At 42.4% G+C, this 26,470-nt stretch overlaps 1 long non-coding RNA gene across 1 annotated transcript in view; it reads left to right on the forward strand.

The window, feature by feature from the left end:
* Positions 1 to 1,413: 1,413 nt before the first annotated feature.
* LOC133259912 (uncharacterized) overlaps positions 1,414 to 26,470 on the forward strand; it is a 349,591-nt gene continuing 324,534 nt past the window's right edge. The window contains exon 1 of the long non-coding RNA XR_009740581.1: positions 1,414 to 1,623. This is a non-coding gene — a long non-coding RNA (uncharacterized LOC133259912). The remainder of the gene's footprint in view (positions 1,624 to 26,470) is intronic.

The following is a 26,470-nucleotide window of genomic DNA, read 5'->3' on the forward strand; positions in this document are numbered from 1 at the left end:
ACAGCTCGACCTAATTGTTTTGGGAAATAAGCAACCACCTGAGTAGGGGGTCCCAGTTTTTGAGATTCTCTTCCTCTCTTAAACGTAAAGGTCAAAGGGTTTATCTATGGGAAATAAGCAACCACCTGAGTAGGGGGTCCCAGTTTTTGAGATTCTCTTCCTCTCTTAAACGTAAAGGTCAAAGGGTTTATCTAAATTTGAAAGGGCCAGGGCAGGGATCTGAAGTAACTGCTTTTTCAATACTTGATAGGGCCCTTCGGCATTCTGAATTCTACTCAAAAGGATCGTTCTCCTTTCCTTTCAGCTTTTCACGTAGAAGCCTAGGCGTTAGACCAGAGTTAGTGAATCCAGAAGTGGCAAAACCTGGCCATCCCTTGTAAACCTCTAAATTGTCTTCTAGTTTCAGGAGGCTCTAGGCTGCAAACGGCTTCTTTCCTTTTCTCGGATGGCCTTCTCTGACCTGTGAGGATGAGGCCCAGAGTGGGTTACCCCAGTTTGTGAGGCGTGCGTGTGCTTGCTCAGCTGTGTCCAGCTCTTTGTGACCCCATGAACTGTAGCCCCCCAGGCAAGAATAGGATTTCTCAGGCAAGAATACTGGAGTGGTTGCTATTTCCTCCTCGAGGGCATCTTCCTGACGCAGGGACTGGACCCACGTGTGCTGTGTCTCCTGCATCGCGGGGAGGTTCTTTACTGCTGAGCCATCGGGGTTCTAGCTGGTGCTGTTTGACCCTTTTTCTTGGACACCGTACCCTCTTACCGACCAGGTGGCCCAGGGTGGACAGTGTGTCTGTCACAGGCCTCCTGGGAGGGCTGGTGGTCAGAATGTTGTCTGCGTATGGGAAGAAGTTTCCCTCCTGGAGATGTAGACCTTTTAGGTCTTTAGCTAAAGTTTCTCAAAGACAGTGGGGGACTGTTTGAGCACTCGGGTTGGACAGTCCAGCGGGATTGCTCTTTCTGTTTTGTGTTTGGGTCTTGTCACTCAAAAGCAAAAATTCTTGTGATGCTGGGGTTAATGAAATACATAAGAGGACATCTTTTAAATCTAAAAATACAGAATACCTGGATCCTGGTGGACAGCAGAGTGGCCGGCAGGGTATAGAGATTGGGGACTTTGGGATGTATATCCTTGGTGGTTTCGCTGACTGCCCTGAGGTTCTGGACCATCTGGTGTTTCCCACTGGCTTCTTTTATGGGGAGGATGGGGGAATACAAACTGGTTGGCATAGTCTGATAAGGCCCCGGTATATTAGGGCGTCTGAGAATGAAATGGTTAGATGGCATCACCAACTCAACGGAGCTGAATTTGAGCAAACTCTGGTCTGAAGGGCCAGGTGCACGGGGTACCCTGTGAGCCAGTGTATCAGACTAAACAGACTAGACATAGAGGAAAGAGAAAAAGCTAGATATTATTACCCAGATTCTACTTTTATTTCCCAGGAATTGTTAATGGACTTTGCCTGTGACACAACCAACCAATGGACAAAATAGCCCTTAAAGCTCCAGCACTGCTAAAGGCTATTCCAGGCTTGACATCTTGAGTTAAATTCCATCTAATAACCAACCTGTGCCCAGCTTCCGGTTTCACAACTGTTGGAAAGCCCACTACAAAACTATTTGAGGGAAGTAAGTACTATCAAGTCATTTGGCATTGGGTTTGAAATAAGCTAGCAAATTGTGAGAAGAGCAGGAATATTGTTCACCTTTGGCCTGTCCCCAAAAAGACAAATTAAGTCATGAGTCCCTTTATGATTGTTTTCCCCAAGAGAACCTTCATGAAGTAATTTTCTCTTGAAAAAAATATATTAGCAGCTGTGAAAAATAACATTAACGTTAGTTCAGTAGGATGTAAATAAAAGAGGCCCAGTCAACTCAAGTTTCTAAATTGAGAGAGTACCATTATTTAGACTCTACAAGTATTGAAATGAGAGGAGAAATGACCTAAGGTTATGGCACTATTTTCAATTAAAAAAACAAAACAAGATACCTTGCTTTGAACCACAGTGCTGCCCATTAAAAACTCCTATTTCCTAGCGACTGGGGATTAGGTGTTCCCAGCGCAGCACCTGGAAAGTTGTAATATTAATAGGTGTGCTTATTCTTACTAGCATATGCTTATCTTCTACAATTTTGATAACAGGGTCGGTGAGTCAATTGCTTTGTTTTCTGATGCTTTCAGGGTAACTCTAGGAATGACTAATTAGCATAAGTGCCGCTGACTTACAGAATTAGTGACGCAGTCAGAGATGCCGAGGGGGAGACTGTACCATGGTTAAATGAGGCTTGTCCTTGGGTTTCAGAGAGGCCTCTGCTGACAGCTCCGTCTAAACCCCTCTGGGTCACTCGTTGCGTTGCGTTCTGTGCTTTCAGCTGTGTCTGGCTCTGTGCGACCCTGTGGACTGTCGCCCACCAGGCCAGAATCCTGGAGTGGGTTGCCATGCCCTCCTCCAGGGGGTCGTCCCCACCCAGGGACTGAACCAGCGTCTCTTAGGTCGCCTGCATTGGCAGCGCTGCCTGGGAAGCTTTTAGCAGCCTTTTTCATTCCCTTCACCTCACTTAAATGAGCCTGGTGTCGTCTTGCTTCATGCTTTTACGCCTTTCCTGCGTCCCTTCGTATTGTCAGTGTCCTGACAGCAAAGCCCCTGCCTCTATACTAGGCGTCAGGAAACCTGGCCCGCGGGACAAATCCAGCAGTGCTTTTTCCTTTTTTTCTTTTGTGATTTTTTGTTATTCCCCCCTCCTTTTTCCTTTCTTTTTTTTTGTTTAGTTAGAATGGATTTACAATATTGTGTTAGTTTCAGTTACACATATATATATATTCAGATTCTTTTCCATTATAGGTTATTACAGATATTATATGAGTGCCCTACACTATTCAGTGAATCCTTTTTGTTTACCTGTTTTATACATAGCAGTATAAATCTGTTAATCCAATATTGCTGCTTTGTCCCTTCCTCCTCCCTTTTCCCTTGGTAACTAAAAGGGATGAAATATCTCCATTTGCAGCAACATGGACGGACCTAGAGATTATTACACTGACTGAAATAAGAGAAAAACAAGGGTTATGTTACTTACACGTAGAATCTAAAAAATAATACAAATGAGCGTATTTACAATACAGAAACAGACTCACAAACGTAGAAAACAAGCTTTTAAGATTTTTTTAAAATGGTTAAAAAAATCAAAAGAATGATATTCAGTGACGTATGGAAATTATGTGAAATTCAAGTTTTGGTGTCCATATGGAAAACTTTATTGGCACACTGTCACGCCCAGTCTTTCATGGACTGTCTGTGGCCGCTGCAGCCACAGGAGCAGAGCTTAGTTGCGACAAAGGTTGTATGACCTGCCTGCAGATCCTAAGGTATTTACTAGCTAGCACTTGACAGAAAGTTTGCAGACCCCTGCAGAATGCACAGCACAGAGCCTGGTGATGCGCAAGTGTCCAATCCATGTGTGGATGAATTAATGAAACAGCAGAGCTTGGTAAATGTCCTTTCCCTGCCACTAATAGACAAGCAGGAACAGATGAATCAAAATTAAATCTTGACTCTGAGCTCTGGAACAATCACAGAATCGAAGGGGGAACATAAAAGACAGGGTGGAGTCCACTCGGAAGCGTTGCTTAACTTTTCTTTCAAAGAGATGACACAATACCGTTCAGGAATGTCATGGGCTCTCGGATTCCAATTTCTAGAAACTGGATCCTTTCAGCTTTCACTTGGGCTAATGCATTTTCTCCAACCCAGCCTTTTTCCCTCCTGCTTTTTATCTGCAATCTGACTAAAGACTGAACTCTGGTTTTTATGGCCCCAAATTCAGTGAACTTCCTTTCCAAAAAAATGTCAGGCTCTAATCCTCTTAATAAAAAGGCCTGTGTAACTGAAAGAATACATTCGAAATAGTCCATGGTACAAAAAGACGGTCTGAAAATAACAAGGGGAAAAAAAGTGCTAAGTGCATCTGCGCACACAAAGTTGCTAGGGAAACATGGCAGTTCTCTGCAGACTGACAGCACCGTCGCGTTTATAAAGAATCGACAGCTGACCTTTGTCTCTTCTTTTCCTGCCTGCTTTTTACCGAGCCTTGTGGCTTGAATGATGCTTTTGATAGGCAGATTTTTGGATTCTGTCCTGTCTGCCGGGTTGGGGGGGGGGCTCCCTATTTACGGCTCTGCTAAGACCTAGAAAATCTTTTGTGAGTGTCACCTCTATTATGACCCAGTCTCTGCAATTGAAAGGTGCATTTTCACATTGGGATTTGGTTTCTATAGTCCTGAGGCGAGAAATGACATATTTTGTTGCATTATTTAAAATAGTCCTGCTGAACACCAAATTAAAAATATCCATTAAAGGTTTATTTGATATCTTCCTAATTATTGCCCATTGCGCATTTGACAAATTATTTACACATTTTAATAATTGTGACTTTCTTTGGAAGTGACACAAAAACAATTACTTTTTCGAAATTCCACTGTGTATATGCTTTTGAAACTACATAGCCATTAAAAACAGTCTGTCGAATTAAAGGTTGGGCAATTAATTAAGTGCAAATTCTGTAAAACTGGACCAAGGAGAAAATTCATCAAACCTATGAAATATGACCTATCTTGTCCAAAAGACAAATATGTTTAAACAAAAGATGAAAATTGATGACAAAATTACGGGTAGCAAAATGCACACAGAGCAAATATAAGACAGCTGTACTTGGTCTCAGCGTGTTGGGTTTACCCTTACAGAATTCATGATTCATTACCTTCACCGTCTTGTAAAACTTTTCGTAGTTAATCTCCAAAGTACTGTATCTGGAATTAAAAAAAAAAAATTCTCAATCAGAAGAGCTCGGAAAGCCATTATAGTGATGATTTACTGGTCTTTAGAGGAGCCCAATTAAATGCAACCCAAGTTGGGGGTGGCAGCTCCAGGGTAGGTCTGCCCAAGACAATAGAAACTAGGGGGCGTGTGTGGTCATTTCCTTTAGCTTCTCTCCTTGGGATTTTTCTGATCCTGTCTGCCTTTCTTCCTCGCTCATACCAGTTTTGGGTATCCAAAGCCCCCACTGCACTTTCATCTTGAAAGGACTCTGCCATTGATAAAACTTTGACTGTATGTCGGGGGCCATCAGAAGGCAGAGCAGTGGCTGATGTGGGCTGTGTCTGTAATGGACCCTGTACATGTGTATTACAAGTTCTGGATGTTACACTCAGGCGTTCAGGTTCACAAATCAACGTCAACTCTGGGGCACGGTGGGCGGAAGAGGGAGGTGGGTTTGCGGACTGTGGGGATTGTTAAGGATACAAGGCTGTTATTTCCATATTAAAATGTAATGGTCTCATTAAAGTTAAAACCACTGTTAAACTTGATTGAGTAAATTAGTTAATTAACCATAGCATCCCCTGCGTGCCTCCAGGGCATACCTCTCTTTCTCAAGATGCAGCACAAATGCAGGCTCAGCTTGGAGAATCTCATCCAAGGTAGGATGATAACACTCATCTTACCCTGACTTACTGCAGAATCTGTTAGAAAATACAAAAGACAGAAGGTGAAGGTGTTGCTTGGTGTTAAAGGGAGATAGAAATAGCCTCTGATGAAAGAAGATTTATTTCTAAGCTAAACTCTCTGAAGATTTGCTTTATTAAAAGAAAAACACCTGATAAGCAGTTTGTGGCTGACTGTTTCAGCAGCGGAATAAAAGGTTTTCTTTTTAGTGCATATTCTGCCTTGTTGTTGTTGTTTAGTCGCTAAACTATTCTTCTGTGACCCAGTGGACTGTAGCCCACCAGGCTCCTCTGTCCATGGGATTCCCCAGGCGAGAATCCTGGAGTGGGTTGCTATTTCCTTCTCCAAGGTACTTTCCCAACCGAGCAATGGAACCCTCCTCTCCTGCATTGGCAGGTAGGTTCTTTACCACTGAGCCACCAGGGAAGCCCCATATTCTGCCTGCTTGCCTTCTTTTGGCTTGAGTATCCAAAGATACCTCTATAGGGTTGTATGGAACTCTGTCAAGAGGGAGGGAACATATGTGTACCTATGGGTGATTCGTGTTGATATATGGCAGAAACCAACACAATATTGTAAAGCAATTATCCTCCATTTAAATAAATGATTAAAAAAACCTTTTTGAGGGGGTTATATTGAATCAGATCAGATCAGATCAGTCGCTCAGTCATGTCCGACTCTTTACAACCCCATGAATCGCAGCACGCCAGGCCTCCCTGTCCATCACCAACTCCTGGAGTTCACTCAGACTCACGTCCAACGAGTCAGTGATGCCATCCAGCCATCTCATCCTCTGTCGGCCCCTTGTCCTCCTGCCCCCAATCCCTCCCAACATCAGAGTCTTTTCCAATGAGTCAACTCTTCGCATGAGGTGGCCAAAGTACTGGAGTTTCAGCTTTAGCATCATTCCTTCCAAAGAAATCCCAGGTCTGATCTCCTTCAGAATGGACTGGTTGGATCTCCTTGCAGTCCAAGGGACTCTCAAGAGTCTTCTCCAACACCACAGTTCAAAAGCATCAATTCTTCGGCGCTCAGCCTTCTTCACAGTCCAACTCTCACATCCATACATGACCACAGGAAAAACCATAGCCTTGACTAGACGAACCTTTGTTGGCAAAGTAATGTCTCTGCTTTTGAATATGCTATCTAGGTTGGTCCTAACTTTCCTTCCAAGGAGTAAGCATCTTTTAATTTCATGGCTGCAATCACCATCTGCAGTGATTTTGGAGCCCCCCAAAATAAAGTCTGACACTGTTTCCACTGTTTCCCCATCTGTTTCCCATGAAGTGGTGGGACCAGATGCCATGATCTTCGTTTTCTGAATGTTGAGCTTTAAGCCAGCTTTTTCACTTTCCACTTTCACTTTCATCAAGAGGCTTTTGAGTTCCTCTTCACTTTCTGCCATAAGGGTGGTGTCATCTGCATATCTGAGGTTATTGATATTTCTCCCAGCAATCTTGATTCCAGCTTGTGTTTCTTCCAGTCCAGCGTTTCTCATGATGTTCTCTGCATATAAGTTAAATAAACAGGGTGACAATATACAGCCTTGACGAACTCCTTTTCCTATTTGGAACCAGTCTGTTGTTCCATGTCCAGTTCTAACTGTTGCTTCCTGACCTGCATACAGATTTCTCAAGAGGCAGATCAGATGGTCTGGTATTCCCATGTCTTTCAGAATTTTCCACAGTTTATTGTGATCCACACAGTCAAAGGCTTTGGCATAGTCAATAAAGCAGAAATAGATGTTTTTCTGGAACTCTCTTACTTTTTCTATGATCCAGCAGATGTTGGAAATTTGATCTCTGGTTCCTCTGTCTTTTCTAAAACCGGCTTGAACATCAGGAAGTTCACGGTTCACATATTGCTGAAGCCTGGCTTGGAGAATTTTGAGCATTATTTTACTAGTGTGTGAGATGAGTGCAATTGTGCGGTAGTTTGAGCATTCTTTGGCATTGCATTTCTTAGGTGACTTTAAATCAGGATTGTGGTGATTTTTGTGGATAAGTACGTGGATGTGGGACCATTTAGGAAACCTCAAATTTGATATCCCAAGACTGGTCTTGGAATGTTGATTTTCATTGGATTAATTATTCATAATGCAAATGGCCAACAGAACCATTCGAAAGAAGTTCATGAAATGTGATGGAAGTCAGTCCAATTCCTGGTATAGCTTGCTGCTGCTGCTGCTAAGTCGCTTCAGTCATGTCCGACTCTGTGCGACCCCGTAGAAGGCAGCCCACCAGGTTCCCCCATCCCTGGGATTCTCCAGGCAGGAACACTGGAGTGGGTTGCCATTTCCTTCTCCAATGCATGAAAGTGAAAAGTGAAAGTGAAGTCGCTCAGTCATGTCTGACTCTTAGCGACCCCATGGACTGCAGCCCACCAGGCTCCTCCATCCATGGAATTTTCTAGGCAAGAGTACTGGAGTGGGGTGCCATCGCCTTCTACTGGTATAGCTTAGTCTCCACAAATATGGAATGAGAATGATAATAACAGTTATCTCCTAGATAATCTCCAGCTATCTCAGCATACACATGCACACACACACACTCACTCACTCATTCACACAGAGGAGGGTTTGAACAGGGATGAGAATGGTCCAGTGGGAATGCAGAGCTGTGTCCACGTGAGGACCCAGGAACTCTCCAGATACTAAGTATCCGGGAATTGTGGGTTTTATTTGACTTGGGTTTTTACCTGCTTTCCCTTAACCCAGTGTTTTGCCTAATTAAAACCTTGAGTAAAGAACTGTGCTAGGTAGAATTCTGCTGATGCCTGTAGAAAGTCTGACACTGAGAAAGACAAGTCTTGTAAATCCCATCTGCTGAGTGATCAGAGATAAACAATAAACCCAACCTGGACCTGACTGGACTAATTTTCTTATCTCATATATACATATGGTGCTGTGTGCGTGCTAAGTCGCTTCAGTCATGTCCAACTTTGTGTGATTCCATGGACTGTAGCCCGCCAGACTCCTCTGTCCATGGAATTCTCCAGGCAAGAATACTGGAGTGGGTTGCCATGCCCTCCTCCAGGGGATCTTCCCAACCCAGGGATCGAACCTGCATCTCTTGCATCTCCTACATTGGCAGGCAGGTTCTTTACCACTAGCGCCACCTGAGAAGCCCATACATATGGTACACACATATTTATATATTTTACAGTTATATATATATTTCCAACAATTTCTGTACCATATAGTTGTTGGATTCCCCTCAAAAGGGCAAGTTGAAGGATTTGGGTCCACGGAATACTTTTATTTTGATAGTTTAGGCGGAAAACAGTGAAAGACTGAGAAAGTGACATGAAAAAGAGAAGAATGCCTACACACACACACACACACACACACACACACACACACACACACACACACACACACCCCCCCCCCCCCCCATATACAGAGCTTCCCTGGTGGCTCAGATGGTAAAGAATCTGCCTGCAATGCAGGAGACCTGGGTTCAGTCCCTGAGTTGGGACAATCCCGTGGAAAAGAAAATGGCAAGATGTTGGGGGATGGCATGAGGCACTCCACCCATGACAAAGGTCATGAGGAAGGAGGCTCGACATATGCAAAGGCGGGATCGAGCCTCAGGAGTCCCCCTGGAAATTCTCGAGCATCTACCCCCATAACCAGAGCCTGCCTACTTTACTACTTTGTGCTCTCCCCTACACCTCTGACTTTATGGGGGGCTGTCTCCCACCACCTCTTTCGGAGAAGGAGTTAACCTAGAGCTCCAGTTAATAAAAACTCCTGGGTGTGACAAGAGTGTTTTAACCTACAAACTCCTCTGAAGGTTCTCTAGCCTGCCTGACAGGCTCGTCCGGCCACATGTGATTGCTCACAGCCTCCCAACCGTGAGAGGCACGAGATGCTTTAAACCTTCTAAAAACAGGTTCCTTAGAAAAGTTAGAAAACCATTAGTATAAGTATAGTGGGCTGATTAGAAATTGTATTGGTGAAGGGTTTTTCATTTGTTGAGCCAATGTTTGTTGCTAAGACTCCACATCCCCTGCCCTTACACACATTAATGAATATATAGAAGAAATAAGTGTTAACCTTTGATATATAAATCACATTAGACCTTAGGCTAAGTAAATTCTTTCCTTAACTAAAACCCACTACCTCACCCTATAGGAATGTAACTTTATTTGGGTGGCGTCTGTTTTAAGAATAATCACCCCTGGAGAAATAAGTGTCCTGGTTGACTGACCACTGTCACAAGGAGAGGTCATAAATTGTCAGCAGGCCCCCCTGGCCAGAAGATGATGTAACACCCCTAAGACCTCTGTATACATTTGTGTGAAGCACCTGACTTTAATAAAAGTCAGGACTGCTGTCCCCACGTGACTTTTGTATAACATCTCAGTGTATAAAAACAGACTCTGGAAAATAAAGAATTGGGATCAGTTCCTTGAAAGACTGGTCTCCCCATGTTGCTCGCTCTCTCACTCTGGTTGAGTCTCCATCTGGAGCGCGGAACCCGCCATGCTTACTAATTATGCCTGGGCTTCTAAGATCCGACCAGGGAGGCCTCAGTGTCTCCTCTCCTTCAGGAGAACGGAAGGATGCCTGCGGCCTACGTAAGTGGTGCAAGCTTCTCGTCTTGAAGTTTTATTGGTCTCCCGCGTAAACCAAGCTACTCAGCCTCTTTTCTCCACTAAATTTTCCTACTGAGCTATCCTCATTCTATTACTCTTTATATCTTTGATGAATATTTAAATAGTCACCGAAGCCGTCTCCCCTTCGAATACCCTGGATCAGCCGGGGCTGGACCCTGGCAGCAACCCGCTCCAGTATTCTTGCCTGGGAAATCCCATGGACAAAGGAGCCTGGCGGGCTACAGTCTATTGGGTCACACGGAGTCGGATACAGGTGAGCGACTAACACACATACGTAAAGGTTTCCAGAAAGTAAACCAGGTCAGACAAATTATCTCCTAAAACTATAGGTTTGGGATGAAAATCAGGTATCAAGATATTGACGCTGAGCCAAATGTGTACTAAAAGGGATTTACGAGGCACCAGACAACCATGAGTTGAAGGTGCAATAATTATCCCCATTGTATAGATGACAAAACCCAGGCACAGAGACGTTCCGAGGTTGCCACGCTAGTAAGTGGCAGTGTTATTTGAAATGATACAGTCTGACTTAGGAGCACATGTTCTTGCCAGTCTGTCAGACTGCCTCTGCTATTTCAGTTCCATTCTCTGGTAGCAGTGCCCTTTTGTATCAGTCCGCTTCGCGTATGAATATGGCTCAGGAGTCATACAGCCTTGCGTCTTAGTTCCCAGTCTTTATGATCTTGGAAAGCCTTCTTCATCCTCTTTGAGCTGTCAGATCCCCATCTGTGAAATGGGGATAATGCTAGTTTCTTTCTGCAGGTAGACAGTGGCTGCCTTTCCTGTGTCTCTGTGGCTGCGCCTTGGAAGTCCTCTTCTGATCAGAGAACTGTTCTCATACGTGCTGATAGCGTCTCACCTCAAGCACCAGCATCTCTCTGCTGGAAGGCTTTCTCTGCACCCCTGGGAATTCTGGAGGTGATGCCCCCAGGTTTGGTGATCTCCCAACAGTGAGGATGGAAGTTGGTGGATAAACAGCAGCCTCACCCCCCCCAGGAGGACATCATTGAGTATGGCCCACATGTCTCTCTGTCCCACATGTCTCTCAAAAGGTCCTGAGTTATACTGAGTTCCAGACCCCCATGGTGGTAACCAGCTTGTATTAGCATTTTTATTAGGTTTTCCTTCACTAGGGGTGTGTGTGCGTGTGTGTGTGATCTACTGCTTCAGTCGTGTCCGAGTCTCTGTGACCCCACGCATTATAGCCTGCCAGGCTCTTTTGTCCATGAGATTCTCCAGACAAGAATACTGCTGGGGGTTTCCATGCTCTTTTCCAGGGGATCTTCCTGACCCAGGGATCGAACCCACATCTCTTGCATTACAGGCGAATGCCTTACTGACTGAGCTACTAGAGCAGCCCTTTCCTTCACTGTGCTCCTGCCCTAACTTTGCAAAGAGGTGACTCCTTTTCTCCTTTACGGGGAACTCCAACTAAGGCACGAACTCTTAAGGTGTCTGTGAGAATTCAGGGAAATGACGTGTGAATAGCGCCTGGCTGGTGTGCAGGAAATACCCTGTCAGTTAAACTGTCAGTTACATCATCTATTGTGCTTACATGAGTATATGAAAATCTGATTGGACAGGAAAGCTGTGATGAAGGGTCTGACTCCACTTCCTCGATTCACCCATCCTCCGCCATCTGCCCACATCTGGCGAGCTGATAAGGAAGCCCAGGCAATTCCTGCTCTGTTGTCAGAAGGAACTCTAAGCTACAGGTGGAAACCCTCTTGTGGGCCCACCCTTTAACTACTGTAAAAACCCCGCGTCAGTTGCCTTTCCCTGTTCTCGAGGCCTTTGGACCTCCTTGAGAGCCTCCCCCGCTGCCCCTGGAGGCCTCATCTTGCAATTAGTATTCCTCTTCATCCCTTCTTGGCCTGTGTGCAGAGTCTTCACATTCAAACCAGGTCTTGGGTGGGGGTCCATCCTGTTTCAAGGGAGTGGTCACAATAGAAGCAAATTCACCACAAAATGCATGATAGCATTCCTTAAGATAACAGAGGCATCTGGGAGTTTTCAAAATTGGCCTTGTTTAAGAGAAGGCAGTGGCACCCGACTCCAGTACTCTTGCCTTGAAAATCCCATGGACGGAGGAGCCTGGTGGGCTGCAGACCATGGGGTCGCTAAGAGTCAGACACGACTGAGCGACTTCACTTTCACTTTTCACTTTCATGCATTGGAGAAGGAAATGGCAACCCACTCCAGTGTTCTTGCCTGGAGAATCCCAGGGACGGGGGAGCCTGGTGGGCTGCAGTCTATGGGGTCGCACAGAGTCGGACATGACTGAAGTAACTTAGCAGCAGCAGCAAGAAAGGCTCTTTGAGGCAGTACTGAAGGTCTAGGGCAGGGATATGACCCTCAAGGGCAGAGACGGAAGGGAGGCGTCACGAAGGGCTGCTGAAGGTCGAGACATCTACCCAGAGGGAGTGAGCTCACCTTTTCCTTCTCACCAGCACGAATAAAAAGATCGGGGATTTCAGCTTTTGGAAAGCATACCTTTTTGAACTTTGCAACACACTGGACCCTGGCGTGGACTGGGGTTTTAATGAGGAGAATTAGTACTCCAGTGCACTATCTGCACAAAAACTTGCAGGGAAGAACTTTATTTGGGGCTTAGGTCAAAGAATAGGCTAGGAAATACAGATGCTCAAAAATGTAACGAAAACATAAATGTTCTAAATCCATTTTCTACTGTTCATAGAAGAAAAGTCTCCATTTTGGTTTTCACAATTTCAGAATAGGCTGCCCAAATCCAGGGCATTGAATCAGAATTATGTAATTTGTCTTCTAGCTTCTCCAGCCCTCTATTTATAACACTCAGCTGTTGGTATGTATGTGCAAATTTAAAGGAAAGGCTGCTTGCCTCATGATCTTGTGATCTTTAACTTCTACCTTTAACAAACATTTCCTCATGAAAACTTCTTAATGGATGATGAGAGAGAATTCTTTTCAAGATTGTAAAATCTTGATTTTACTCTGTAGATTTGTTTTAACTGATAGAAAATTTTGCTTAGTGTAAACATTTACATGTGAATGATGTTAACAGTCAAGAATACTGGGCAACTAGTTGCTGGAAACTGTACAAATTTATAGATTTAGTTTAGATATTTATATACATTTAAACTGAGTGAAATTAGAATGTTACAAATAGTTTTTTTTTTTAATTTCAAAAATTGCTGTAAAACCAAAGCACTCATTCATACATCGATTACCAAGAGATGGCTCGTGTGAGACACAGGTGACATAGTTTGGGCTCACTGTTAAATTGCAGTCATAAAGAAAGCAATGTTTTGCAAAGGAAAAAACATCAGAATCCCAAGGCATTCGAATTCTGGTGTCCTTGCTCTAATTGACATCTGGAATTAGAGTAAAATTATTTTCACTGGAGATAAAATGAGCATAGATTGAAATAAAAGCGACAGAACACCGTTTCCTTCTGTGACCATGGATGTCTGATGGGATCTAGGCTCCTTATCTCACCCATCTCAGATCTCAGCCTGAGGGATTTCTTCACCATGGGAGTGTTAGCCTATGCATGCGGGTGGAGTGGGTAGATAAATCTTCCAACGTCCTTGACTCTTGAGACGTCTGAGTTGTGCTCCACGGTGAGCGCAGAAATTCTCTGCGGAAGTGAGCCCCAGGCTCCCGCAGCGGCCACCTGCTCGCTCACTCACTGTTCATGTGGGGCTTCTGCTCTGTGTTCACGGTCACGTCTCCCTTCTTCTTGCTCCTGGGATCACCCTCCATTCAAACCCTTGTTTGGGGTCTCCTTCTGGGGAAAATCAACCCAAGACACCTTCAAGGGATGAATTTGCTTGGTGTCCATTTCTTGCATCTGTTTTCCCCTCTCTCTCCGGCCGCCCCTCACCCGCTCGCGTATTTAACACCAGTTGTGCACACACAGTGGTAGATGTTAGGAAGGCTCCAGTCAAGCGGACTCTGTCGAGACAGATATTATAGTAGGTACTGGCTTTGACCTCTGTGAAGTCAGCTGGACACAAAGGATGCAAAGTAAGAGAAAGAAAGAATTATTTAAATAGTCAGAGTTGTCATTCAGCTCAATAGATGCGGACTCCAGCTGGAGTGCGAGGTGGGGATAAGAAACTGGGGTTTTCTCAGGAACCCTCTCGTGGGATGTCTTCTTGTGTGGAGGGCGATTCTGGCAGTTAAAAATTCAACATTTTTCTATTTTTCATGCAATGTGGTCTTTAAATGCAAGCCAGCTATTTTATGAAGTGCTTAACCAAAAACAGTGATTTTTCCAATGCTGGAGGAAAAACTAGCTATAATGGACTCATGGAGAAAGTGCATGTCCATCTGTATCATGGGACCTTTCTAGAGGATTTTGAAAGAAAATTTTTCCTTATATAATCTTTGCTCCAGGCTCTGACTTTTCAACCTGATAAGAGTCATAAAATATGATTCTTATTGCAATGTAATGTGGTGAATGTTTTCAGGAAAGAAAGGGCTAACGCGTTTTGGGGAGGCAGAGACAGAAAGGACCTGTGCTGGTCAGATTGGGGAAAATTTCTCAGAGCAGGTTGTGTTTGAGTTGGATCTTAACACATAAGTGGATGTTTGCTTAATGCTTGACAGAAGAATGGAAGTGCAGCTCTTAAACTTCTACCACAAAATGTCAGCTTTGTCTTCCCTAATCCCTATACACAGATCTTGGCAGCCTTTACTTTAGTCGACAGTATAGGCTATCTGTTCTGTGTCTGCTTTGGGGAAGAGTAGCTTGAGATTTACTTGAGATAGCTGATGCTAGGACAAAGCAAGCTAGTGGAGCACCTTCCTGCCCGTTCCTTTAGTCTTCAGAAGATGCTGTTGGAAAGGTCAACAGGCGAGCTGAGACTCTCTGAGATGCAGAGGTAGGGTTAGACCTACCTGAGCCTATTAAAAAAATGAGGAGGGTCCTGGAGAGATGTTGGGAGGGCCACCAGTGTGAGCTGCGGGTCTGGTCCTTGTGAAGGAGAGATGTGGGATGGAAGGAAGCCTCTCAAAGCGCAGTGCAGCTCTAAGCATGTTTGACAAAGCGACCTGTCAGAGGACAGCTTCAGCTACAGGACAACCATACCTTCCCTGTGCTGGGCCTCAGTCACTGGCTGGGAGGGCTTCCCAGCTGGCACTCGTGGTGAAGAACCCACCTGCTAACACAGGAGACAGATGCAAGAGACTCAGGTTCGATCTCTGGGTCAGGACGATCCCCTGGAGGAGGAAATGGCAACCCACTCCAATGTTCTTCCCTGGGAAGTCCCATATACACGGGAGGCTGGCGGGCTGCAGTCCACGGGGTCGCAAAGAGTCGGACACACCTGAGTGACTCAGCGCGGCCCTGGCTGGCAGCAGCCTGTGGGAAGCAGGGTCTCGGTGGGAGCTCGGCCTTCCCAGTACAGCTCCTGGCTTTGTCCCTCACATGCCGCCCCTTTGACAGGAGCCTAAGAGGCTCATTTTCACGGCCACCATGATAGCATCTACCCAAATGTGGGACACACGCTACAAATACTTGAGGTGATTTTTGGTAGTATGTTGAATGTTTCGTCTTAAGATTATTCTCTCTATAATTCTCCTTATTTCTGGTTAGTGAAGGAGAAAGACTCAGGTTGGTGCTATCATTTTGTAAGTCTCCCTTTATCCACAGGCAAGCCTCAGGCTTATAAACTTTGGCAAGTTACATTCTCCAGATAAAATGGGATAATTTTATGCATTATTCTGTTTTCATATGTATGTATTGTTATGAGGGTTTTCAATTTATATGTATGGCTAAGGATACTGGTGTTCAATTTATACTCTTCGAACCAGTTTTTTCTTTTAAAATATATCTAATGAAGTAAATCAATGGAATCAATTTAAAGACAATATTTAGTAACTGAATATGACAGGGAGCAAGTGGCCATGAGAACAACCTTGTGAAAATGTTTAGCCAAGACTAGAGCTGGTTAGCCCTGCCTTAGGTCATCTGAAAGCAGCTTGCTTTGTCCACATTGTCTTAGCTTTTCTTGAAAAATGCCTTCACCGGCTCACCGTTTCCAGTGGTGCTTTTTACTCCTCAACGGGTTCACTGAAAGGACTCCGCAGTTTTACAACGTTTCGGTGATTTTGTGGCGGGAGATGTTGTTCACTCTGCTCCTCATCCTTTAAACAAATCCCCAGAGGACAAATCCAGCTTGAATTTAGTTCTAGGGGGATAAAAAGTATTGTCTCTGAATGAAGGTGTATACTTTTTCCTGTCAGAAAAAGACAAGCATACCTGTCATGCTGCTTGCCGTACCTTCCAGAATCCTTAGGGCTGAATTTACTGCTTTTATGTTCTCATCTGTTCCCATCTGGCATCTGAAAGCACACTCTTCCTAGTTCCTTCAGAGGACTCTGTTATTTTAAAAAGATCTTTAAAAAAAATCTTTGGGATCCCTGGGTCCCACAGCTTTCCTAAGATATCCACGCAGACTGACTCAATCTACTTGGATTAGCCAGGATAAGCTAGGTTGTGCTGCGGTAATAAACCACCCCCACGTTTAGTGGCTTATGAACAACAAAGGTTGATTTCTTGCTCATGTTCTATGTTGATTCCAAGTTAGCCGGGGGCTCTTCTCCTCGCTGCGAGAAGCTGGCTGACAGAGGCTTTACAACTGCGTGGTTTTTGGTTGCCATGGCAGAGGAACTTAGGAGGACATGGCTGTTTATTCATTTTCTTCAAATGGTATCACCATGAAAGTGATGCATTCCACTTCTGTTCAGCATAGTCCATAGGCTAAAGCCAGTGAACTTGAATGCAGCAGGGGCATGCCGTTACGTCATTTTCCTGAAAGGAGAGGCACTGAAATGTTGGTGAATAGCCATAGCTATTACCACTTCGTAATGCAGATCTACTAACGCCTCCTTGAGGTCTCTAAGGCTTCCTGGGTCAGTCTGCTGCTGTCTGTCTGTCTGACAGCATCTGTTTTTAACCATTGTGCCTCCCTCCTGTGACTGTCATCTCACCTGCTGGTATCGTTTTCAATCTCGTTGGGCAGTCTCTGTTGTCCTCATCCCTTAATGCACCCTTAAAACAATGCTTTTGTTCAGAGCAGAATTTTGTTGCTGGTTTGGGGTGAAGGGAAATTACAACCCAGCACACAGAACAGCCACACACTGTTGAGAGTCTCCTCCAGGTGATTTGTTATTTTATTGGCTGACTTGTATCCCTGGTGCCTAGAACAGAGCATGGCAACGGAGGAAAGCCCCAGGAAGTGCTGAGTGACGGAGGTGTTTCAACACATGCTGTCGTGGATTCTCGGCATTTAGGGCCTTTCCTGCCACGTGGAATTTCCTGCAGCCTGACCCCCTCTGAATGCCTGGTATGTTTCTTGGGATCATCTTCCATTTTCTTCCCTTTTTAATATCACATTTTTTTTCTCTGTTAGACGCCTCACCTCACAGCCTCTAAAATTGCCAACAAAAGGCCATGACTTTCCTTTTTTTTCTTTGTTGGTGTTTGTTTGCTAAGTGTGTCCAGCTCATTGTGACCCCATGGACTGCAGCATGCCAGGCTTCCCTGTCCTCCACTCTCCCCCGGAGTTTGCTCAAGTTCATGTCCATCGAGTCAGTGATGCTGTCTGAGCATCTCATCTTTGCGGCCTTCTTCCTTTGCCCTTATCTTTCTTTTCTTATGTGAACATATTTAGCAGTTTCTGTATTTCACTCTTGATTTCCATACTATGATCTACAAGTTCTCAGTTTTATGCTCAGAGGAGGTTTCCTGGGTCAAAAAAGGGAGTCTTCTTTAGGATGAAAAATTATGTGACAGCTCTTGAAAGCTGAAGAGATTGCAGTCAGTGCTCATTTTCAATAATACCTGTTGTCCTTCTGTTAAACTGTATTTTTATTTGAGTTCTTTGTGTCAAGATGTTTTTTCAGAGCAGGTATATGTATCAATAAATAGTTTATTTCTCTTTATTGTTCACTGAAATTCCATTGTGTGAATAATGCCACATTTTGTTTATCCACTCACCAATTGATGCGCTTTGGGGTTGTTTCCATTTCTTGACTGTTATAGCCATATGTTGTCATTCTTTTCCCTCAGAATGGAATTACTGGATTGTATGATAAGTGTATATATTTTTAACTTTCTGAGAAACTGCAGATCTGTTTTCTAAAGTGACTGTATCATTTTATATTTGTACCAGCAATATCTGAAGGCTCCAAGTATTCTACATTCTCCCCAATTTTTGGTATTATTAATCATTTTTACTTTAGCTATTTTGGTACATTTAAAGGGGTATCTCATTGTGACTTTAATTTGCAGTTTTTCTAAGGACCCATGATGCTTCATTATCTTTCATGTACTTGTTGGTCATTTGTGTGTGTGTGTGTGTGTGTATTTTATGAAGACTGTGCTCAAGTATTTCACATTTTTTAATGGTCTGTTTATCTTCTTACTGAGATATTGTTTATATATTCTGGATACCAGTCTCTTGCAAGATGTATATTTTACAAGTAGTTTTCTATGATACTTTATTACTTTCTTGGAGTTTAATTTTCTCTTCTTTTACTAGCTGCTTAAGGTGAAAGTTTAGATCATTGATTTCAGACTGTTGGTTGTTTGACAGTTGTAAATATTATAGCCATGTGTTGTCGTTTTTCCCTGTCAGAATGGAATTACTGGATTCTATGGTAACTATGTATTTTTTTGATGTCAACATGTATGGCCATATAGTTCCCTCTAAGCCCTGCTTTGGCAGTGTTCTACAAATCTTAATATGTTGTGATTTCAAAGTTAATTTTTGTTATGGACAAATTTTGTGTGAGGTTAGTTCTTCTAAATTTATCGTGACTTTAAAAAAATAGTTGTTTTTTAGAGCAGTTTTTGGTTTATAGAAAAATTAAGTTACTACAGAGAGGTCTCATATGCTCTACACCTGGTTTCCCCTGTTATTAACAGTGTATATGAAAGAAAGGGAAGTCGCTCAGTCGTGTCCGACTCTGCGACCCCATGGACACCAGGCTTCTCCATCCATGGGATTTTCTAGGCAAGAGTACTGGAGTGGGTTGCCATTTCCTTCTCCAGGGAACTTCCCGACCCAGGGATCGAACCCAGGTCTCCCACATTGTAGACAGACGCTTTATCGTCTGAGCCATCAGGGAAGTCATGTTAGAATAGCATAATTATTACAATTAATGAGCAAATAGTAATATATTATTATTAACTAAAATCCATAGTTTTTCACTTTCCTTAGTTTTTAATCACTTGTTCTCTTTCTGTTGCAGAATCCCATCCAATATACCACATTACATTTAGTCAGCCTGTTTCCTAGGCTCTTCTTGGCTGTTTTAACTTCTCAGACTTTCCTGTTTCCTCAAGTTTTAATGGCCTTGAAAATTTTGAGGGGTATTGGCCAAGCCAACCTAGACAGCGTATTCAAAAGCAGAGGCATTACTTTGCCAGCAAAGGTCCGTCTAGTCAAGGCCATGGTTTTTCCAGTAGTCATGTTATGGATATGAGAGTTGGACTGTAAAGAAAGCTGAGCGCTGAAGAATTGATGCTTTTGAACTGTGGTGTTGGAGAAGACTCTTGAGAGTCCCTTGGACTGCAAGGAGATCCAACCAGTCCATCCTAAAGGAAATCAGTTCTGAATATTTATTTGGAAGGACTGTGCTGAAGCTGAAACTCCAGTACTTTGGCCACCTGACGCGAAAAATGGACTCATTGGAAAAGACCCTGATGCTGGGAAAGATTGAAGGTGGGAGGAGAAGGGAATGACAGAGGATGAGATGGTTGGATGGCACTACCGACTCAATGGACATGAGTTTAAGTGGACTCCGGGAGTTGGTGATGGACAGGGAGGCCTGGTGTGCTTCAGTCCATGGAGTTGCAAAGAGTTGGACATGACTGAGTGACTGAACTGAACTGATTAGTCAGGCATTTTGTAGGATGTTCCTTTACTGGAATTTGTCAAATGTTTTCCTCTGATAAGACTGGGATTATGGGTTATTGGAGAAAGAGGACGGTGTAATTTTCACATTATATTAAGGGTATATAATGTCCACATGATTTATGACTTGATGTTGACCTAGCTGGGGTAGTGTTTGTCAAGTCTCTTCATTGAAAAGTTACTCTTTTCTCCTTATTCCACACTGCACTCTTTGAAAATAAGTCATTATTTACAGCTGGTTTTGCTGGATATAGAATTCTTGGTTAATTGATTTTTTTTCCTTTCAGCATTTCAGATATTCCATCCCTGTATCTTCTAGCTTCCATTATTTCTGGTGGGAAATTAGTAGTTAATCTCCTCTTTTTTCCCTGTTTGTAGCATGTTTTCTTTTGCTAATTTCAAGATTTTCTTGCATTTTTTGGTGAGGTGTTTTTGTTATGTAGAAAAACATTTGATTTCTTCTGGAATCTTGAGTTCTTACCTACTAGGTAAAGAGTGATGGTGATGCTATTGAAAATGGCATAGACTCTAAGTCATATTTAGAAGTATCACTAAGATATAACATTCACTAAATGATGCTGTAGTTTAATTTGGCCACTTATCACTGCAGATGGTGATTGCAGCCATGAAATTAAAAGATGCTTACTCCTTGGAAGGAAAGTTAGGACCAACCTAGATAGTATATTGAAAAGCAGAGATATTACTTTGCCAACAAAGGTCCATCTAGTCAAGGCTATGGTTTTTCCAGTGGTCATATATGGATGTAAGAGTTGGACTGTGAAGAAAGCTGAGCGCTGAAGAATTGATGCTTTTGAACTGTGGTGTTGGAGAAGACTCTTGAGAGTCCCTTGGACTGGAAGGAGATCCAACCAGTCCATCCTAAAGGAGATCAGTCCTGGGTGTTCATTGGAGGGACTGATGCTGAGGCTGAAACTCCAGTACTTTGGCCACCTCATGCGAAGAGTTGACTCATTGGAAAAGACCCTGATGCTGGGAGGGATTGAGGGCAGGAGGAGAAGGGGACGACAGAGGATGAGATGGTTGGATGGCATCACCGATTCGATGGACATGAGTTTGAGTGAACTCTGGGAGTTGGTGATGGACAGGGAGGCCTTGTGTGCTGTGATTCATGGGGTCACAAAGATTTGGACACGACTGAGCGACTGAACTGAACTGAACTGATGTAGTTGAGTTCTTTAGAAAGTCTAGCAGAAAAATAGATGAAATTGCTACTTGGAGTTCTGGGTTCCTATACCTCCAGAATCCATCCTTTTCTCCTCCAGTTCCTTGAGTAGTTCTGCTGGCATTTTTCAAAGGCTTGCTTGAATTTTTCTTTCAATGTCTGTTTTTTGGGCTCTTCTTACAAGCTGTTATAATCTTGACATTTTTAGAAGACATTACCGTCAAGTAAAAACTGTTCTATGGTGAAAAAAGACTTTCTTATTTTGATGAAACCATTCTGAGAATAATTCAAATCCATTGTTGTGATTTTCTTGTTGTGTACTACACTGTTGGCTCTATTGGATCCCTTCATTCCTAAAAACATCATGAACAACATTTTGTTTAGATGAGAACAGAATCAGATAGCAAGAGAATACTGCTGGCATTCAATCTTTGATGGCAGTTAAGGTGTAAAAAAATTCGTATTGATCAAGCACCTACCATCTGTCAGGTGTCATGGTAGACACTTTACATATTTTGTTTCTTTTTTAATCCTTATAACAACCTTTTAAGGTATGTATTAATATACCCATTTTACCCTTGATACTATTCTCAAAAAGTTATTTTCCCCTCTCCCCCAACCCATGCAACTGATTCTGGCTTCTTGATTAAAGGTATATTTGGCAATGTAGAGAGTTAGCTTATGATTTGAATTCTGATTTTCTGTTATTACTCTGAGCACAGTTTTGTTCAGTGTGGCCACATGGTCTAATTTGATCACATGAGAATCAGGCCCAGGTCTTTTGTCCTAATTTTTTCCTGTATTTGAACATGGGAGGATACAGCCATGTGGCTGCTGGCAGTCGTCTTACTGCCACACAAAACCTGACTTGAAGAAGGAAACGTGAGCACGAGCACAGGGAGGTGGGGACTGTAAGGTCTGGGTGAGTTGTGTGCCTTCGGCATTAACCCCTACCTGAAGCCAGGTGTCTCTCTCCTTTTAACTTGCATGGGCCAAAATATTCTTCTTCTGCTTAAGTCAGTATGAGTAGACTTTCTGCCTCTTGCAAATGAAATAACCCTGACTGATATAACCTTTTTCTCTCCTTCCTTCATTGAGCAAATCTGTGCAAAGCCTTCTTTAGAAGGGGAATTAAACTGAGATAAAAAGCGGTATTCTTTGATGCTTTGATCCCACAGTTTGAGGACTAAGTGTCCTTGGACTAGTCCTGTCCTTTCTCTTGGCTTTGATTTTTTTCTTTTAAGTGATACATTTATTTCTCTATACATGGATTAAGCTGTATTTCTAATGGTCCCTCTTGGTCTGAAATTCTTTGGTTCTAGGAAGTCCTTATTTCAAACTAAAATGGTGGTGCCTCTAAAATTTAATAGAAATTAGGATCTTAAGTTTTGAAAAAAAACACATGCACATTTGAAGCCTGGTTCTGCCACTTACTAGTTATATAACCAAAAGGAAGTTTCCTGACCTGTTTCAGTTTCCCTAACTGTAAAGAAGGGTATCATTAATAGGGTGCTTTCAGGAATTACATTAAATAGTGCATATATAATCATATGGGGTAAGGACTCAGAAAATGATAGCTATTATTATTTTTCACTCCCTGTTAATGGCACCCTTAACTTAAAATAGCATTTCCCAAGTTGTGTTTGGTGGAAAACAGTCCTACAAATGCTACCACAAAAGATTTTGTAGTCATATTGTTTAGGAAATGATTATGCTTTGTTTTCCTCTATTTTCAAGACACATTAGCACATTAAAAGCTCTAGAAAGTTCTTCAATAAATAAATCTGCTGTAATGTGTTGATCCAGTATCCCAAACATATCTGACTGCACAGCACTTTTTCCTCTCATGGGGGCATACCTGTTCATGTATGACCGAGAAAAGAGTTGAAACCTTTCAGGTATGATTTCAGGCATCTATCAGTGGATGGAAGCAGTAGAAGGGAGAATGTTGGGGGCATTCCATGCAATCCCCAGTGTGAGTTCTTTTTAACTCCTCACTAGAAAATCAGGCTTTATCCAGAAACTCTAGCCTGCATCAGAAGCTGATAAACTAAAGGCGGTGAACCTGACATCTGTTTTTATAAATAAGGCTTTATTAGAGCATAATCATGTTAATTCATTTATGCATTATCTATAGCTGCTTCAATATTACAAGGGCAGTGTTGAGTTGTGACCGAGACTGAATGGCCTGTAAAGCCTAAAATATTTACTGTGCCTGTGGGGAAGTTTCTTCGGTTTGTCCAGTTCTTTGCGACCCTGGACTGTAGCCCGCCAGGCCCCTCTGTCCATGGGATTCTCCAGGCTCGAATACTGAAGTGGGTTGCCATGTCTCCTTCAGGGGATCTTCCCAACCCAGGGATTGAACACATATCTCTTATGTCTCCTGCATTCTCAGGTGGGTTCTTTACCACTAGGGCCACCTGGGAAGCCCTAAAATATTCACTATCTGGCCCTTGTTTAAAAAAAAAAAAATATATATATATATATATATATATATATATATATATATATGTTAGCTCTGGCTTGATGACAAGATTGCATCTACAGGAACTGTGATTAGATTTTTAATCCATTTTAGTAAATTCTTGTTTCTAGTTCATAAAGTGAGGTGATATATCTTTATATAAATAATCCTAACCATAGAAAAGATACTAAAAGACCCCAAGAACTCTTTTACTCAAAGGGAGCACAAGATGAGAGAAACTCTCTGAAAAGACAGGAATTTATAGCTCACAGGAGCTTTATTTCCCTTCAGCTATGGGGGCCTTCACTCTGAACACAGAGTAGTTCTCTGAGGAATTGCATTGTTGTCCAATTTTCTTATGAAATTTTCTCACGTTCTCTTTATGTCACACTAAGTTGTAGTTTAGAATGAATGATATCATTTGAGATGTTACTGTATCTTTTATCATGCTTAGTAAGTTGCTCAATAATTCCTGGTGAATTACTTCTGGGATAGCATGCCACCGAGGGGGAGAATAAACGAGAGTTTTTTTTTTTTTTTTTTCCTGAAATGATTAAAAAAGAACCTACTGTGGGTCCTGTGGGTTTGGATTCATGGCTGGTACCACATAAGTAGCTATTAGGGAAATGAATGGGATTTCTGAGAAGGTTGGATTTCACCCAACCTTCGGATTTCTATTATATCATAAGGAGCTCATATAAATATCTTATTAAAATTTATCATTCCCAATTTTTAGAGTACAGAAAGAAGCTGTGCCTTTTCATACAAACTAGGAATCCTTGGTCTCACAGGATGTTTACTTTGTGGTTGCAGAAATTAATTTTGAGCTCTGAGTTTTAGGAGTCTTTATCCATCCATTCAACAATTTGCTTGGAACTAATTTGATACCATGCACTGAGTATATAGAGGGGTGAGCAAATTAGATACATCCTTGCCCTCATAAGATCCAAAGTTTAATGGGAGAGACATGCAACAAAAAAGTACTGAGATAATTGTGTAGCCATCACCACATGTATGCTCTGAGTGGTAGGTAACAGGAGGGTGGGTCAGGGTGTCGTCTGAGCACTTCACTTGAACCCTGAAGGGTGTCATGAAATCAGGTCTACCTGGGGAAGAGAAAGACATTCCAGGTACTGGGAGCAGCATGAAGGGAAGGCTTTCTTAAATTTGGTGGTTACATTTTAGAAGAAGATCTCACATTCCGATCTTGGCATATTCTTAAATTAGTTCATTTTCAAGTAACTTCACTGTTCTTGGCCTCAACCTTCCTATCTCTTATACATCAATAGCAACTTCAACATAAGTGCTTTCTAGAAAACCATGGGAAATCTTGCTAGTTCTTTGATCAGGATTAATGGGGAAAGATTGCTTCCGTGGTAATGCCTTCTCATCTGTTAAAATCTTAGAATATGACGTCAGGCTGAATCTCAGTGGTCACTCAAGGATCGTCATATATGTAGGGGTACAGTGTGACAGGATCTGAATAGAATAATTCCAGTCTATGAGTTTTGTAATTCAAGGTGACTATACCAAATCTGAGATAATATTTCTTCCAAACTGCTGACTGGAAGAAAAATTCCCAGCAATATTTATATAATTTATTGTGAGTTAAAAAATGAAAATAAAGTAAAATAAAATTTATTAAGCAGTTTGCCCCAAACTGTACTAATCAAGTCTCTACAGATAAAAATACTCATAAATAGTCATATTTTAAAATCAAAGTCAAATATGGGGGAAATACTTGTATTCATGCACTAATAAACCTGAGTTATTAAGTAAAATCTGTATTATACTCTTTAAGATTCCATCCATTAATAAGTGTTTGATAAAAATGTAAAGATGGAATACTGTTTAAAGAGGAAACACATCCCCAGTACTTCCAGTTGAATCCAGCTCAGTGAAATGCAAATTTTATAAATTCCAATCCATCAAATAGAAATTTTACTATAAAAGGTTTTCATGGAAATAATAGCTGTCAACTATCAATTAATGCACACGGTCCCATTTTCCTTAAGTATGGTATTGAACTTTAATGAAAGGTTACTTATTCTATCAAATTGCTTTATACTTCATAAGATTAAACTTAACCAAAAATTAACATCAGTATTACATGAAGAGAGCATGCAAACAGAATTCACCTAAATGACAGGGGAGCCTAAATGTTTTTGTTGCATACTGAGAAATATGCTTCCAACACACATTTTAAAAATGCAAAGAATTCATTTTTTTAAAACCCATGCTAACAGAATTTAACCCCTTCCCGACTGTGTGTCTCTCCTGTATTTCTTTGCCTCCTTTGAGCGACATAAGACGCAGGGGCATTGTTGTTGTGTGTGTTAGTAGAGGGGAAAACCCCCGAAACTCATCAGCGGCTGGTGTGGCATGTGCTACACTGGGGTTGGAACAACTTGGTTTCAAATTCCATTTCTGTCATTCACAAGATATGTAATCCTAAGCTGGATGTTTTGTCCTCCTAAGTTGAAAATTCTCCAACTGTAAAGTGAGAACAATGAACTTATCTTTGAAGACTGTGCTGAATATTAAGGAGAAAAGTGCATAGGCAGTTTGGAACACAGCAAGTGTCTAATAATAAATAAATGGTAGTCGTCCTTATTATTACAGGACTGGCACAAGGTTAGGTAAGGGTGTCAATACCCTAATGTAGAAAGCCACTGCCCAACCAAATTAGAGGTGCCCACAGATAGAAAGGTCTTAATGGACTGCAGTTTTGTGAAAGTGTTAGTCACTCAGGTGTGTCCGACTCTTTGCCACCTCATGGACTGTATCCTCTGTCCATGGA

Source organism: Bos javanicus, chromosome 13, assembly GCF_032452875.1.
Source record: "Bos javanicus breed banteng chromosome 13, ARS-OSU_banteng_1.0, whole genome shotgun sequence".
NCBI lineage: Eukaryota > Metazoa > Chordata > Mammalia > Artiodactyla > Bovidae > Bos > Bos javanicus.